This window comes from Biomphalaria glabrata, chromosome 13, assembly GCF_947242115.1.
Source record: "Biomphalaria glabrata chromosome 13, xgBioGlab47.1, whole genome shotgun sequence".
Classification (NCBI taxonomy): Eukaryota; Metazoa; Mollusca; class Gastropoda; family Planorbidae; genus Biomphalaria; species Biomphalaria glabrata.
In genome coordinates this window covers 38,751,808-38,770,316 of record NC_074723.1, presented here as the reverse complement: position 1 = coordinate 38,770,316, position 18,509 = coordinate 38,751,808, and the positions used below count along the sequence as shown (strand labels likewise).

At 32.5% G+C, this 18,509-nt stretch overlaps 3 long non-coding RNA genes across 4 annotated transcripts in view; 1 reads left to right on the top strand and 2 right to left on the bottom strand.

The window, feature by feature from the left end:
• The window catches only part of LOC129922313 (uncharacterized), a 38,823-nt gene that overhangs the window by 5,438 nt on the left and 14,876 nt on the right, over positions 1-18,509 (top strand). The gene's annotated exons all lie outside the window — the stretch shown is intronic.
• The window catches only part of LOC129922312 (uncharacterized), a 29,923-nt gene continuing 13,016 nt past the window's right edge, over positions 1,603-18,509 (bottom strand). The window contains exon 3 of the long non-coding RNA XR_008774286.1: positions 1,603-1,772. This is a non-coding gene — a long non-coding RNA (uncharacterized LOC129922312). The remainder of the gene's footprint in view (positions 1,773-18,509) is intronic.
• Positions 8,053-14,864, bottom strand: LOC129922309 (uncharacterized). 2 transcript variants are annotated; one of them, XR_008774282.1, is made up of 5 exons: positions 14,713-14,864; positions 14,603-14,637; positions 13,356-13,763; positions 11,216-11,343; positions 8,053-9,624 (listed from the first exon to the last, which is right to left on the bottom strand). It is a non-coding gene; the product is annotated as an uncharacterized LOC129922309 (long non-coding RNA). The 2 variants fall into 2 exon arrangements; XR_008774283.1 differs by lacking the exon at positions 11,216-11,343 and having other exon boundaries at positions 14,713-14,863.

Below are 18,509 nucleotides of genomic sequence, written 5' to 3'. Positions count from 1 at the left end.
TTGATTCTTACTTGTCATTTTTGTGATTAATGCTCGGAATAGAACTTGTACATTTAAAAAAAAATTTTATGTGGTTATTTAGAATTGGCATTCAAGTTTTTCGTAGTCGCTGTTTGAATCGACATATGCTTTTTTGTGATTGCTGTTTGGAATCAAACTAGTGCATTCATTTTATGGTTATTTAGAATGGACATTTTTAAAATTTTTTTTGTAACTGATGTTCGACATCGGACTTGTGTTTTTTTTTTTTTTTTTTTGTTTAGAATCAACGTGTTTTGTATAGTGGCTGTTTGAAAAGAAATTTGCTTTTTTCGTGATGGCTGTTTGAAATGAAATAGTCCTTTTTTGTAATGGCTGATTGGAATCGGACTTGTGTGATTATGTTATTGATGTTCAGAATTGGACTTGTGTCTTTTTATGATCAGTAATATAAATCCGACTTGCGCATTTTTTTTTGGTGGTTATTAAAATTTTTGTGATGGGTGTTTTTAATCATACTTATTTTTTGTGTGGGCTGTTTGAAAAAGACTTGTGTTTTTCTGTGATGGATATTCACATTCCGAGTTGTGCATTTACTTTGTGTTTTTTTAGAATGGCATTTTTATTTGTTTATTTTATGTGATGGCTGTTAGAAGTCTGACTTATGCCTCCTTTTTAAGATCGGTGTGGAGTTCGAAACTGGACTAGGTGGGTTTTTTTTGTGATCAATGTTCGGCATAAGACTTGTTTTGTTTTTTTTTAAATCAACTGCTTTTTTTAGTAGTGGCTGATTGAATTGACATTTGGGTCTTTATTGATGGCAGTTTGGACATGTGTTTTTTTAATTGATGTTCTTTATCAGATTTGTTAGTTTTTCTTTTATCAATGTTTTAAATTGGACTTGTGCATTTTTGTGATCAATGTTCTGCTTTAGACTTGTGGGCTTTTTTTTTTGTGATGGCTTTTTATGAGCTCTGTTTGAAATTAGACTTGTGTGTTTTTTGTGATCATTGTTCAGTAGCGGATTTTTTTTTTTTTTTTTTTTTTAAAGAATCATGTGCTTTTTTTAGTAGCTGAATGAATTGACATTTTCTTCTTTGGAGATGGCTGTTTGGAATCAGAAATGTGTATATTACTTAAGCTCTTCATCAGATTTGTGTGTTTTTATGATCAATGTCTGATATGGTGTTTTTCGTAGTGGTTGTTTAAATTAATTGCTTTTTTTTTGTGATGGCTGTTTAGAATCAGACTTTTGCATTTTTTTGTTTGTTTGTTTGTTGTTATTTAGAATTAACTTGATTATTTTTTGGCAGTTAATATTTGGAATCTACTTGATAACTTTTCTTTATGACTGCTTGGAATCGACTTTTGTGTTATTTGTAGTGGCTGTCTGGAATTATCTTGTATTATTTTGTTATGGCCTTTCAGAATCAAACTTATATTTTATCTTTTTTAGGTTATTTAGATTTTATTTTTATTTTTTTGCTTTAGCTATTATAATCCAAATTTGCTTTTTTGTGATGACTTTTCATATTGACACTGGTTGAATAAAAATTTAATTATTTTTTATTTCACATGATGCAAGTTTACCTTTTATTTTGCAGTAATTAGATTCATTGTGAAGATGTGTGCACTGGGCTGGAACATTTCCAGAGAAAGCTGGACTAGCCATGCATCAGGTAATTATTTACTATTACTGAATGTTATTAAGGTATTATCTTACACCTATCTTTTCCTCAACTGATCTTAGGTACCCATTAGAGTTGGGTTGACTTGGAATTATCATAAATATCCTGGAATTCAAAACCCCAGTCTTTATGATGTTGTAACCTTCAGCCACCTAATCATCTAGTTAGTAGGTGAAAGAAGTGTATACCAAAAAATGGATGCAAAAACTATTATCTAACATAGAGAACATAAATTTAGATCTCTACTCATCTATCATGATCTAGTCAATCTTGATTAGAGTTTATAATAATTTTAGATTCTAGATCTAAAGCTAAATAATATATTCTATTTCTATATTTTTCAATAGACTCTAGACTAGATTGTCACTAGATCTTGTTAGTCATCTAGACAATCTCATCTTATTTCTCAGTTTACTCAAGACTATGGTCTCTAGCAAAGGTTAGAATTTTTTTTTTAATTCAGGAATTAAAAGGGCGCCTCGGAGTAACCCACACAACTCTAATGGGTACCTGACATTAGTTGGGGAAAAGTATTTGCATATGGCCATTGTGCTGGCAGTGCTGGCCTTTGGGGATTGGATGCCATAGGCAAGGTGAATTTGGTGGCCCTTAATTAAAAAGAAATTGTGAAAAGTTAAAAATAAGGCTATTTCAATTGTTTGGTTGAAATAATCAATGCTGGCGAGTAACAAAATATTATAATGTCATTTAATTAAGCCCTTAGTTTTCAATTTTTTTTTTTTTAGATCTTGATATATGTATTACATACTTTTTATTTTTATATATGTTATGGATTTAGTTTATTTATAAAGCAGTTTAATAAATATTCTTTTCAAATTTTTTCCAGCATACTAGCCAAGATTGATACCTCTCCACAAATCAACAAAGACATCAACGAAGCTTTGTTAAAGCTAGTGACAATTTACATATGTTTTCTTATGTGGCTTAATTATAATAATGTCAAGAAAGTTAATTAAATAAGAACTATACATTTTATTGTTAGGCTTATGTTTGTCTTAACTATTTCTGTAATTCTTCATTATGGGGGGCATTATGAATCTTAGTTTTCAATGGACCTCATTCACCAATTGTAAACAAACAACATTTAGCCACGTGGTGCTTTATCTCTTCTATATAATTTACAATCTCATGTTTAATTTATGATGGTTGTCACGAGACAGTTTTTTTCATTGTTTTATCAATAAGATCACGTGACTAAATGTTGGTGAATGAGGTCCATTCTAAGATAAGTTAATTTTTATTGATCCAATCAAATGGATATTCAGTTTGACTACAATTTTGCTTATAAAAAGCTCAATCATATAGTTTTGTATTAAATAATAGTTTAATTGCGTTTTAGGTACTGATAGTTAGTATGCTATGTAATATTTAAATGCAGTTTTTTATTATTAAAAATCATTGTTATGTAAAGAATGATTTTCTGTAATATTAGACATAATTGTAAGTCTTTCTGTGTAGCAACTATACTGCACACTTTTTTTTCATTCCTACGAGTAGATAATATAATTTATTCAATGATAATAAAGAGCTTTGAAATAAATGTCTTTATAATTCTGTACTTATTTCATAATAAAGTAATTTTTACTATCCAAGAAGAAATGCATTTAGAATTTCTATGTGAGAATGATATTTAAATATGTACAGTAGCATGACAAAAGAGCTTTTACATTATATTCTAAAAAGATGTATTACTCTTGCTTATAGCTATAACAATATTTGTCTTGATCTTTTGCAAAAATCAATTTTAAGATAAAACTTAAAATTCTGAAAATCACTATAACCCAAAATAGTGTACTATTCTGTTCATGCGTCATGGTCCCTCTCTCAACCTTGCTGATGAGATCCAAAAGAACGCTTCGAGTTACATTTGGCACCAACATAGTTGCAGAAGCTGCTGGAGGAAATTTCATGGTTTATACTCCCAACGCCTAAGGGGCTTCACTCCTGATTATTCCTTGAGGTTGTTACCGCAATGCAGCGTGGGTTTGAAATCACAGTACCCCTAGATGAATTGCCTAACTAGGCTGACGAGCTCCATCTACCCGAAGCTCCCGGTTTTGTGGCGCCAAGTATCCGCCTTCACCTGTTAGTAAGAGCAGTTTTGCCGGGCTTAGTATCTAAGCCACACGAGAAGGCCAGGTGCTGGACTTGGTTGTCAGAGGCTATCTGAGACGCTTGCCTTTAGGAGTATTTTATATACAATGGAAGCTTATCCCCACTGACACCCCTGGCCATGACAACCACATTAAGGTGCACAATACTTTGGTATCTAACTGTGCATTGTACCTGACTTAGTACACTCTGATAAAATTTATAAGATTGAAAAAGGTAACAAAAACTATTACCTTAAAATGCATCAATGCATTTCTATATGTTTTATTCTTATTCTCTTCCTATCAGTTATAATCTGGCGATATAAATCTATTATTTCTGTTGTTGTTGTTTTTTTCCATATCAGTTTTAAGCTGGCGATATTAAAAATCCACTAAGTTATTCCCCCCTTGGAAACTACTTTTAGTCTTGATCCAGCGCCTAGACAACGCAAAAAATCTGGCCAGTGGTAGCAAGGTCTACTTAGAGACATAAATAGTTCTGTGAAGTTATAATTTGATTAAAATTTAAGGTGCTATTGACATGTATTATTATGAAGATAAAGTTGAAATAAATATTGAATTAAAATAGATCTAGGCTTATATCTAGTCGAATAGTAAAATTAGAAAATAGATCTGCGAAGTTATATTTTGATTTATGATGCTGTCAACATGTAATATTTTTAAGATAAGGTGGAAATTGATATCGATCTTTTTTTTCTTTTAGCCTTTATTATGGTCATATGGAGTTAAAGGGAAACTCCGATGACTTTGACAATTTTTGATATAATATGTGTTTTGATTTACAGATAATGAATATATGATTCTTTTTTTTTTATTTGCAATAATAACTTAGTAATTGATGTTTTTCTGACGTAATTTTTCTGCGCATCCAAAACAGTCAGACTTTCACCGGGTTTCTATGTGACGTCACAAAGGTGTTTTAATCTATTGACTATTGAAAGTATAACAGGAGACCATACAGCAAAGTTTACATTCTCGTAAAAGAAATATATCTTTGTCTATGCAGTTAGATCTAGGATCTTGTAAGCAAAGAAAAAATGCGTATTAAAAGTAGATTTACATGCTTGACTAATCACGGCAGTGTGTATTTTCTCGCCAGACCACTCAACACACAACAAACACTATCGCTCGGTTGTCTTGTCATGACCGACTACACGTAGTCTAGACTAGTCTTACACTGACCAGTTTGTTCGAATCATTCAGACACACGATCTATTTACTTCTTGGGATAGGGAGAGGCTTAGATGAAAATGTTACTTTTTTTCTGGAGTTAGTTATCCTAATGCTTTTGGATCTATCTATACATGTTTATATAAATAACTGTATCATAGCTCTGGACTAGGCCGTCACTAAGCCTAACAGCCTAATAGCTACTGTAAGAATGAAGCGATACGATTGGTTAAAGTTTCAAGTTTCTCTTTCAGTATTGTTTAGGGAAGTGACGCATGAAATAACTTAAAACAAAATCTCACAGAACCCCGTTTTTTTGGGGGCGTGGAGAATTTTCTGTCTAATTTATTAAATATAAAATTTTCTGAGCATTTAAATAACAAATGATATAATGTTTACTATTACAACTTTTTACGCAGAATTTAAATAAGTCAATAACTAAAATTTGAAAAACTATCGGAGTTTCCCTTTAATGCCTTTAATAGATAATATTTGGAATCTTTTTTTTTTCTGTCAATGATGGGTGGGTGCATTGGTGGATTTATTTATTTTTTTGCACTACCACCCAATCTTCAATTAAAAAGTGATGCATCTTAGTAATCTTACTTTTTTTTTCTCGCTTATTTATAATCCCTCACACAGTGTCACACACATACATACACACACACATTGGCAGACTGGCTGCATGGAGCAGCACATAATCCCCCAGCATCCTCATGAGATCCTGCTGTCATGTATGGGACGCCACTATATGTAAGCATTCATTCACTAAAGCCCCGTGCTGCACGCATTTTACTTAATGATTACATTGAAAAATATTATTTTTTTATGTAAAAATGCATTTAATAATGGTCACCTTGTCATATAAGAGCTGAAAATGACCAAAAGATTCATTGTTTTTACTTGATATTCATACACAATGGTTAAAGGGAGCCCGCCATGTTTGGTCTCATCGTTTATTGTTTTTTTTTAAGGTCATACTATAAAAAGACATCCAATGAAAATTAATGATTTAAGTTTGAAGTTTCTTCCCTCCTATATAAATGCGTTTCTTGACTATAAAAAGAACTGCTAAAACATATATATATATATATATATATATATATATATATATATATATATATATATATATATATATATATATATATATATATATTCTGTTTACAGACAAGAATAATCCGATTGGTTCGCGTGATTTTTTTTCTCTTATATGATTGGTTGTCAATGGACGCTTTAACACAGGCTCACAGCTGAAGTGAACTTATTAGTCCTACGTAGATAAGAATCTAGAGATCTATAACTTTGCTTAATTCTTTTTAAAGTTTAATTTTATCCAACAATTTCTTAAATCAAATAATGTTTTTAAAGAATCGTCATCGTGTAGACTTCGTAGATCTAGAAATTAAAATTGGTTTAAACAAGGAAATTACTCTGGCAACAGAAGCCGAAAGAGTCACAAGTCTATATTCTAGATATTAAGATAGATATGTAAGAGTAAGAGTATGATCTACTTGATTTAGAAAATCGCGATCTAACTTATCTAAGCATAGGTTGGTGAATGCTACAATCCCGAAGTAGACATATTATAGATCTAGATCTAGAATTTTACAATATGGATTTAGATCTACGTAAGAGATCTAGAAATGTATATCTAGCCAATCTAGGTCTAGAATACTCTAGAACTAGATACTAGGATATCAAATCTACACTAATAAGACGGCCACGTCAACGACAAGTTGTCGTTTATTGGACCGCGCCAGGTTTCGTAAACACATTTGACTGAAGTATATGTGGCTTAAAGATTCAAACCTTCTTCGCAGCTTTCAAAAATATTGCAAAAAAAAATGCAATGAGTGTTTAAATAACTCTATATATCCATATGACTTTTATTTTTATATTTTTATTTTAATTGCGAAAAAAAATGTTCATGACATTCATGACCCCTCCCCCTCCCTTTTTCCTGGCGATGTCTAGATCTAATTCTAAGGTACAGGATCTGATTAATTTATGTTATAATCATGTCCCAATAAAAATAATGGCTTAAATCAAAAGTATAATTAAATAAATACAGGTTGGGAGCCTTGTAATTTAGGTCAATAAGTTTTCAATTGTCTATCAGTACGCTGACGAAATGGCATGACCCAACAGCGCACACCTATCTCTCTTTCTCCACTTGTTTAGCCGAAAAAAAGTATGGTGTTCTGCACTGATCATTTATGTTAAAACTAATTTTATTTATGTATATCTAAAGAAAGAAATAAAGAAGTTTTGTGTTGTTGTTATTTTTTTGTTCCTTTTTAATTATGTTTATAGATGTTTAGATTTTTTTAAAATTCTTAGTTCATTGTTTACTTTATAGTGAAAATATACAATAGGCATATAAATACATTTAAAAAACTATTTTAAAATTCTCAAAGCTATTCTCATTTAAAAATCTTTTTACCAATGTTTTGCAAACGCGTAGATGAGTGTAAAAGACAATGACTTTTCAATGAACCATCTCTCCTTATATAAATTTTTATTACTTCTATAGCTGCCATTCTGTCTAGCATTCAACTAGGTGTTAACTAGAGTATCCAGCTTTAATAAGTACATAAAAAAGGGGGATTTATAGGCAGAGGAAGGCCCTAAAGAGTGTTAACCATAAGGCATAATTAAACATCTGGACCACTCTTAAGAAGATAAGCAAATGTGGGTGGGTTGAACAAGACTACATGACGGATATGAGTGTAAAAGAAGCCTACATGATGAAAGTAAAAAAAAAAATGTTGCCTATAGTTAGGATTAGTTAGTTGCAATGTCGGCAACTTCACCACTGTCTGGTCCCAAGTCCGGAATGCGAAAAGAGGAGGGACGAGCATCTCTTCATATAAATTTAACTAGTAAACTAGTTAAATTAAAAGTGATGAATTGCTACACATTATGAAATATGGCCAAAATAGAATACCATACGTTTTGTAAACAGTCAAAGACAAACAAAAAAAGCAAAAAAAAACACATACACAATACCTTTCGTGAAGTCACAAAAAAAAGTTAAAAAAACAACAACATTTATTTGAAATACACAATACACATGAGATATAGATCTATTAAATATTAAATACAATCGACCTACATTACATTGATTATTTATTCTAGATTAAAGACAGCGCTACATCATTATTTCTTTCTATGGCTAAATTAAATTAATCACAATTAAAGAAAATTTCATTTGACCCATTTGTATAACCGATAGGGACAAGAGCTGGGCCCTGTCACGTGACCAACTAGTGAAATCGCGAATGACGCAAATGTATAAAAAAAAAAAAAAGCTGAACGAGTGATTGGATTGGATGGTGTTCTTGCGCTGGAGTAAAAAGAAAATGATTTCATTGTGAAAATTAAAAGATTAAAAATGTTTTAGATATATTACTAGTTGTAATCCTTGCGACTGCTGTTAAATTACTGTCAGTCAGCATCGACCAGTTCTTACAGTAATATTAGAACATAAAACACTCCAGCGGGCCACTTGTGGCCAGGGGGGTCGTTATTTGCGCAGCCCTGCTCTAGATCTAGAACTAGATATACAAGATTTAGAAGTTCAGACGCCCAGATAACTAGATCTATTCCGCCCACCATGTTGTTTTTAAGCATATTGATCTCCTTTATCTATATTGAACTTCAAATAACATGTTTTAAAGAGAGTGTTTTGTTCTTATGCGTTCAACTATGTTTTTTTTATTTACTCAAATGAAGGTCTAAATAAAATGTTAATAATCATTTGATGAACAACTTGTTATTTCTTCTTTTTTTCTATTTAAGAAATTATCAACAACAAAATATATATTAACAATTAGATTTATATTTTATCTATTAAGTCACCAAGCAAAGCGAAATATTGATAAAATAAAACAAAAATATACACGAACATAATGAAACACGCATCTATATCTACACGATATGTTTAATTATTTTTCTTTTCAACAAAAGTATAGATTGTGAGTAAGTGATCTATACTATATAGAGCAATGACAATAAATTATAAAGATCTAGTACGGGAAACGTATTACTATAAGAAATAAGCATTTTATTATAGAAGATTAACAGTATCTTAAAACTTTAATTTTTATCTGTTTATGATTAAGACTACACCACGAAGAGAAAAAATTGTATTGAGCTGACACAGATCTAGTGACGACGTAACCCCTTTCTCGCTCGCCGTTAGGTCTTCTCAGTCCGTGATTATAATACTTACCACTACCCCTGGCCCACCTCTCGGGGGGGGGGGAGGAATATGTAGAGTGTAAGAAAATCTTTGTTAAACGAAACATAATATAGCACCTGTTAATCTGCTATGTTTCACACTCCGAATTATAGTTTGGGTAGCGCGGGGAACATAAGCCTATGTTTAAGAAACAGATAAATAATAAATAAGCATATACACTACATACACACTGCCTAAATTTCCAGACACCACTATTTAGTTGTACAACATAATATTATGTGTTCATAAGATTTCGTGGATAAATGTGCTTTATGTCATCAGCATTAATTTGTGATCTTTAAGGGAATTTAAATAGCTTTTTCAGGTGATATACACTGTTACTTGACTCCAAGAAGAAGTTATTGGTGTTGTGATGAAAAGATCAACATCTAGCAGAAGTCTGACAATCCTGGAGAAAGAAATGAGATGAATAACAGCCACTGATCTTTTTACCATTAAAATTCATTATATTGATATGAATTCAGACATGAATTAAATACCAAACAAAAGACTTTCTTTTTTTTAAACATATACCAACATTAAATCTTAATTATAAATTGAAAACATTGTTTAGAACAAACATTTAATGGAACTTTTGGATAATGCTCAACTGACCAGAGATATACTTATTCTAAAGGAATTATTATTTGATATCACTTTGATGCATTTGTAACTGTATTTCTATATGTGGATTATGTTTGTGTAACAGCTATGAAGGATATCCAGCATTTTCTCATTCAACCAGTGATTTGTAACTGAATGCTTGAAGTTACAGTATATTATTATTATTAAAATTGGACTCAAGTCAGTGTGTACTATTTATATTTGTTACATGCTAAGTGTAGGTCCGGGACACAATAACACAGACCATTCTACATTTTGATGACCAGCAAGTCAGTGTGTACCATTTATCTTGGTTACATTACAGGTGTTACTAGTTGTTCTTAGCTAGATATCAAATTCATACTTTCATAGTGCAAAACCTATCAGTTTTGAAAAATATAAATTAAATTCTCAAAGATATGCCTTTTGAGGTCTGAATTTTCTTGAGCTGTATAGAGGAGACTCTTGCATTACTAACCATTGCTTTGACATCAGCATTTTTTCATTCATAATACAACTCAGGTTGTTGACAGACTGTAACAGACATCCATCCAAAGTAATAGATTGTCTACTAGGCATTTTATTATCATAATCTGGTTTAGTAGCCTGCTAGCCCAATTTTAGACTGACATTTTTAAAAATGAAATAGAAGCTAAATATCATCAGCAAAATTCAAATCCTCTAAGTTTAATAAATCAATTAAGATAATTTTTAGCAGAATGCCTTAAAGAGCTAAAATTAAATCAATTTTATAAGAAAATGATCAATATGCCTATTTTACATAAGGGGGATGTACTGTGAAATTTCAATTTTTTTATATAACTTTATAGTTAAGAAGATAGGCTTTAGGCATGTCTAGTCTAGTCTTTTGGGTCTCTATGGAGATGGTGGCCATCTAAAAAATAAACACAATGTTTAAAAAAAACTTTTTTATATATATTTTTAATTAGTACAAATTTTATTAATTTTTTTCTAACTTCTATCACAGTCCCAAACATTGACAATGTGATAAAGTGACCCCCCCCCCCATTATGTTTGCCTTTTTTTTTCATTTCTTTGGTTGGATTTTAAGTACATAACTTTGGATTGTTGTACTTTTCAAATAGAGTGGTCTCTAATTTTTCTGCTTTTTTTCTAGTTAAATCAGCTAACCCATTTTTTTTACCACAGGTTATGTTGTGTCAACTAGTTTCTGTATATTTCAGTTGGTATTGTTTGTAGTTTGCTCATAGCCTGAGCAAATACTGATTTCCTAAGTTTATTATAAGTGTAAAAAAAAAAAGGTAAGAAAGTGAAGCAAATCAGCTAAACCTTACAAAAAAGAAGAGTAATATATTTACTTTATTTTTTTTTATTTGTTAGAGGGACATTTTTTTAAACAGAATAAGTACATGTACATTTTTTAATGACGGTCAACTCTCCACAATGTGCTCTTTTTATTTTAACATTTGTTAAGTCAAATCTTTACACTCTAACAAGTGTCAAGATGTGAGGCCAACATCTTAAAATATCTTTGAACAGTGTCCTAAAAAAAGAGCAAAAATACACAAGTTAATAAAAAGGTAAAAATTATGAGTAAGAAATAAAAACAAAAATACGCAAGTTAATAAAAAGGTAAAATTAAGAGTAAGAATAGACAATCTCTAAACTTGTGACAAAGTTTCAGACATGATTTTAATCTAACCAAAGCCATTTAAATCAAATTTAGTATTTCAAAAAAATTTGAATATAGACATTATTCAACATTATTTACAGAAATGTATTGGTGACCTTCAAGAAAGGAAATATGAACAAGTTCTGAACTCCTATTGGGCTGTCAAATGAAAAATGAACAAATTGCAGAATCTTAATGAACTGTCAAGGAGATATGAACAAGTTCCATACACCTAATAAGTTCTCTAAGGAAACATGAATAGGTTCTTAACTCCTAATGAGCTGTCTAAGTAAACATGAACATGTTGCAGACTCCTTTAGTTGTCAAGGAATTATGAATGAATTTCAAACTCCTTATAAGTTGTATAATAAAATATAAACAAGTTGCAAACTCCTAATGAGCTATATATTATGAAATATGAACAAGTTGCAAACTCTTAGTTAGTTCTCTAAGGCATTATTTTTCTTAATGGAACACTTCACACATTTTGAGTCATTAGCGAAACATTTTTTTTTACAGAGATAAATTTATGTTGTGGTTACTAGTTAAATAGGGTTCTACAGAACACAGTTTGGGAAACACTGATCTAAGAAAATATGAACAAGATGCAAACTCCTGATGAGCTAAGAAAATGTTAACAAGTTGCAAACTCCTAATGAGTTCTCAAAGTAAGTATCAACCAGTTGACAACTCCTTGTAGTGTATGGTTGTTGACCTGAAGCACCAAACTGCTGGTACACAATTAAACTACTAAAGGTATATTACATCTTAACTTGAAATTACTTATTGATTTTTTATGATTAATACTAAATAGAACTGGATGGCTGCCTGGTCGTGTGGTTTGCGCGCTGGACTGTCGTTCAGATTTATCGATGGTCCAGGGTTCAAACCCTGCCCGCTCCCATCCCCTGTCGTCCTGCGGGAGGTTAGGACTAGGAAGTAATTATCTTCAACTCTGAAGGAACATCCGAAACATGTAAAACATTTTACAACAAACAAAACAGAACTTGAATTACATTATAAAGAAAATCAAGTTTAAATGAAATGAATAACTGTAATCTATCCTGGGGGAAAGCCTAAATGTAATAAACTTAGTAATAATGAAAAAATTGTATTCCAAAGAAAATCTAACTCACTAAAAAAATGTACTTTCAAATAGGCATTCTGGAGTCAAGAACACTAATGACAAGTCGGCTTATCTTGCATCATTCTCATTGCATAACTAACCCTAATCATAAAACACACACACACATATCAATGATACCATAACACTCCTAAAAAGTTGTCATAGGAAAGGGTTCCATACTCCTAATGAGCTGTCTAAGAAATTAAAAAGAAGTTCAGAAATACTAATGAGTTCAAAAAGGAAATATGAACAAGCTGCAAACCACTAACAAATCCAGAACCTTTAATAAGGAGACATGACAAACTGCTTGTTAACTGTAGGCCACAAAAACAGATTTATAACCTTAATATCAACTTTCCTATAGATTACAAGGACTGAAAAGGGAACTTTTTTTTAGACTTCTATAAGATAAGCATAGGTGATAAGAATGTTTTACTAGATTTGATCAGATTGTTTCACCAGACATCTATGAACTTTACAAAGTTTGATCAAAATGTTTCACTAGACTTTTATGCATATTACAAAGTTGGGTCACAATTTTTCACTACACTCATATGAACTAAACAAAGTTTTATCAGAATTTTTCACTAGACATTTATGCACTAAACAAAGTTTAATCATAACGTTTTACTAGACTATATTAAAAAATCATAGTTTGATTACAATGTTTCACTAGACATTTAAGATCCATTTAATTTAAAGTTTAGTAAAAATGTGTCATTAGACTCCTATGTGCTTTAGATAGTTTCATAGTTACCTGACTTTGGTTCGAAAAGTAAAGGCTGTTGGTCATTGTGCTGGTCATATGACACACTGCTTGTTAACAATAGTGTGCTCCCAGATTCTGAAGGCCTTTCAGGACTTGTCCCAAACAAAGAAACCACTTTTTCATTTTGTTTTTGGATTGTTGCTAAAGCATGATGGAAACTCTCTTCAGTAGGTGATGTTAGCTCTGCATGGTGCTGCTTCATATGTAGATCATTAGATGAACTGTGAATGCTGATAATATGCTGTGTAAATCATTAGATGAACTTGGTATAAAAATGTGATTGATCATTACATGTTTATTTATTATGCAATAGTAAATCAATAGCAGAACTAAGAACACTGATCTGTAAGCAGTCAGAAACTTTTTCTATATCAGCAGCATGTACATTCCTTTGATCTAAAAAAAAAAAAGTTGATAAAATATTGCAGCAAAAATTACATTTTAAAATGCAAAATTTAAAATATAAAAAGTGTAATGCATAAGTTAAATGTAATATAATGATGGTATCCTTATCTTGAGTCCACTTCCTCATTAATGTTTTGTCAGCACTCACTAAAAGAGAAAACTAAGCTGTTTTGAGTACCATTTTATAAAGTTCTTCAGAAGGTATTGGTTGTAATTTGACAAGATGCTTTCAAAGGTTTCTAAACTTATTTAAGTTTCAGTACTCAGGCAACATTGTTCTGATGAAGGGCTGCACTGTATTGCTGTGAAACATCATTTACTAGACAAAAATGACAGTGCCTAACATTTGGCTTGGCAGTTTTTTTGGTACTGCTGCCAAGGTGGCTGATGACATTTCTCATCACAAACTATTAGGATGGTTCAACATTGATTTTTTTCCATTACATTGTCAAAGTTTAGTTAGCCTTTCCATTTTTTTATCTTTTCTAGAAGTCAGAATCTTTTTATATTTCTATAAATATGGGTGAACAGACTTCAGACAGATCTTTTTGGAGACAGCTTGCCACTCAATGCACCAAACAGAGGGGGAGGATCTAAGTCTAAAAGTATGGTTATTGTTTATTTAGTTTTTTTTTGGCTGCTATACTTGCAAGCATGCCCCTTGTATCAGTGGGTTGAAATCAATCACAATTGAATTTAATGTCCAGCTTTGTTTTAAAAACAAATTATTCCAATACAACTTTTGAGGAGTACACATAATAACTATTATTTCATAAGAAATATCTAGTCATTATTATTTGGTTGTTAATGCATAAATTTAAATAACATACCTGATGTTTCTGAAGAGGGATCACCAAATCAAATCCTGTAAACATATATATATATATATATATATATATATATTCTGCGGCATTTTACATCTGGAGAGACGATCTTTTACCTTTGCAACTTCTTGTGTGACTAAAGAGGCCAATCCTTGATACACTGCTGCGATCGCAGGTTGGGTATATATAATCACCAGGCGCCGTTGCATTTTTACCCTTCTTTCTGCTTCTGTTGTGTATGACATCTGCAATCCATGACCCTTCCTTTATGCTCTCTCTCCATATATATATATATATCTGAAAAAATATTATAAACTATGATAATGAATAATGTTTAGTAGTCTAAATAAAGATCTTTTAAAACCATCTATTTTTAGAAATAAAAAGTAAAGTGTTAGCAGGTCAGGAGGCCCTGACTCCGGCTCCAAGTCAGGTCTGGGCCTTTCTGCTAACTAGAATTTATATCACAGTCTGTAGGCAGATGGTAGCACTACTGGGTGGGTTTGATCTGTACATCTCAGTCTGTGACCAAGGAGCTAGAGTTGCCTAAACAACCAGACAGCACAACTAAACTAATTAATCAAATGATGCACATGGGGATGCATTGGGCACACAATGGGAAGAACAGCAGACAACATTGCAAGACTAGACTGGAACCCAGAGAGGAAGAAACAAAACAAATAGAAATAATAGGAATACATAGGGAATTTGGGGGGGGGGGGAGAGTAATATTATTCTCAAATTAAAATGACAACAATAACATGATAAAGCGTAAATCTAGGTATACATTTTTTTATGTTATCAAAATTGAATTTAAATAGATTTAGGACTACATATGATGGAATTATTGTATAGATCTATGAAATTATATTTTAAATGTTTTGATGAAGATTTAAGGTGCTGACAACTTGAAACATTTTTCAATAAAGCTGAATTGAATGTTGAATTTAAATAGATCTAAGCCTAAATCTAGTGGACTAGTCTAGTGTAATGTTGTGTGTTATGAGACTTGTTGCATAGTATCTAGTATGTGCCGGAGGATACACGCAATAAATAACTTAGGTTTTTATAGAAAAGAATTTTATTTATAAATATTTATTATTTAATAGAAATATACGAGGTACAAGGAATGTGACTAGGTAGCCAAGGTCACTGAAGCTGACTGACAGGTTCAAGAAATGGATGAAACTGCGGAAGCGGGCTGGGAGGGAGTCAGGGGGTGGGGTGAAACTGCGGGAGCGGGCAGGGTGAGGGGTGGGGGCGTAGAGCTGGATGCGTGAACAACAGATTGACCAGAGAATGATGACTTCCAGGTGTGAATCTTACTGTATTAGGGGCCAGATGCGTTGCGGAATCAAACAGGTACTCTTGTCGCTGTAGGCCAATGAAGATATGCTTTGACGTGACTATCAGTGCTTGCTAACAGGGAAATGCTTATGAACAAAGTGATTGGGGCGAAAGACTTAGGCTAAAAGCTCACTATAATATAGCTCTTTCATCATAGCAAAAGCTTTTTTTATTAATCGATATTTTTTTTTATTTAATTACCATCAGTAATCTAATTACCATTGATGTAACCTGATAGTTCTGTTGCTTACTTCAGTATGCTTAGTCTCTGTTTTGTCAAAGACAGACATTGTCCTGATTATAATACCAATATTACAGTTGGTCTTTTCGGAATAAAATGCGCTAAAAAATCAATTTTCTTCTAAATTAAGTCTCTATTGAAGAGTGCCTAATTTTCCGCCTTGTCAAAAAGTGCCCGATTTCCCGGTTCCTAAATTTCCGGGTGACTAAATTACTGGGAGCTTAAATTTCCAGACACCAGTCGATTGTGAGTCAAAAAGAATAAAATCATATTTTAGTATTACATCACATATGCTAATAGAAGAGCTGATTTTGTCACCCAGTCCATCTCCTTTAAACACAAACCCTTTTTCATTCATTGGACCAAGACAGACTCAACTCGGGTCACAGAGGTCGCTTCCCTCCCCTTGTCTCTGCTAAAGCAAAGAGGGACATCCAGGAGCCGCTAGCAGCCATCGTCTGGATGTGATGTCATCCTGGGCGTCTTAGATAACTTCTGTCCCCCCCCTTCCCTTTTTACTATTAAGACTTAGTTTTCTTTCCCCAATTTCTCTTCCCTCCCCTCCTCTTGACATTCTTTCATTTTCTCCCCCTATTACTCCCCTCCACTCTTGTGAACGGTGATTGGTGTGCGTGTGTGACGTATCGTATGAGTTTGACTTACATAACGCACCTGTGGTGTATTGCTCCAGTGGTAAAAATGGGACGCCTAGTAAGTCAGGTATGTCTTTGCTGGTTGTGAGGTATGAACAATATAGGTATTTGGCGCAGTAGAAAGAGAAAGTGGGCGCTGTTTTCTTGTTGAACTTCCAGACCGCCGAGCAGCAACATTAGAACAGAATTAGAAGAGTACACATTTTATATTTATCACCAACTACCAGGATCCACTTGTCCAGGTACTACGTAATGTTGTAGTTATCTTCGACTTAACTCTTGCGTTTTGACACAAAAAGTCAGCTCTGCAAGAGTTTATAGTGCTTTGTTAACAGCGCTTAATAAATTGAATTATTATTTTATAGTTATTTGCAGGAGCTTGCAACCCTATCCTAACCCTAAGAGTACTTAAACCGTTAATATGAACATTATGCCTATATTTAGAGGCAAAATGTCGATTTCGCACATTAACGTAACCGATAGCTAATCAGTTAAGAGCAGATCAGCTAGCTTAAATATATAGCTCCTCCTTCGTAACTTAAGATGAGATTATTTCCCATTTTCTATGAATTTAAAGATGGCTATGGAGTCCAATTTTTTACTTTAAAAAAGCCGACCTCATAGACGGCATTGGTAACTTGGGTTTGCTGAAGATATGCCTGCTTCTTTTCTCACTTTCCGTTTTTTTTATTCTTAGATCTACGTTTTTTGTTGATTACCGAGCTCCTTGCCTTATATCATGAAACACGACACTCACGGCCTCAGGCAATGAGAAAGGATCGTTTCCCTCACACACCTTGAGAGAACTCTTAAGGGTATCTTTGTAATTTTTTGTTGACCCTCCCACGTTATTGCTGCTGTGGCATGGATACTGTTTATCTGTGACAACTCAAGGATTTCAACGTATGTTATGTGGTCAAGCCAATAAACCAAATGGATTATTCTCTAATGCAACTCTAATGTTTGCTTATGCACCAACTTATGTCCAACCCAATTCAAAGATTAGCTAGGTAATGTGAACATTTACGGATTTTAAGCTTTAGCGGGCTTGCAATTGTCTCCTCTACCACCTTAAAATCATTTTCAAAACTAAAATGTACTAAAATGCTGGTACCGGTTAATCTACTTTTGTCTGGTCCCCTGTCTGGCTGTGATGTATTTGATATTAAACTGTTTTTTAGCCCTGAGTTGTCACATTCTTTTAATTGGTTGTGTCGTGTGGTGCAGTTTGCAGAGTGCCTGGGTAGTGAGAAACGTTACAATATATATATATATATATATATATATATATATATAATATATATATATATAAATATCTTTGCCAGTGCTACAAAGCCAAGCAGCGTAATGATTTATACGTAGATTACCAGTGTATAATAGAGATATTGAGAAACAAGGTAGACTTAGACCAAACCTAATTTAATGATCCAGATATAGTTCATTTTTTGTTTGTTTTCAAGACCTTGCAGCCATCTACGTGTACATATAAGATTACATTGTGCAAAAGTTTGAATATTGAGTCTTTAGAAAAGGGGAATATGTTTATCTTCATGCATAGTGAAAACGAGATTGAATGAATTCTTGTGAATACAATGCCATTGTGCTTTTTTTTAGTCAACTTATCAAATCTTTGTTCACGAAGTAACATTTTGTTTACACTACATATGATTAT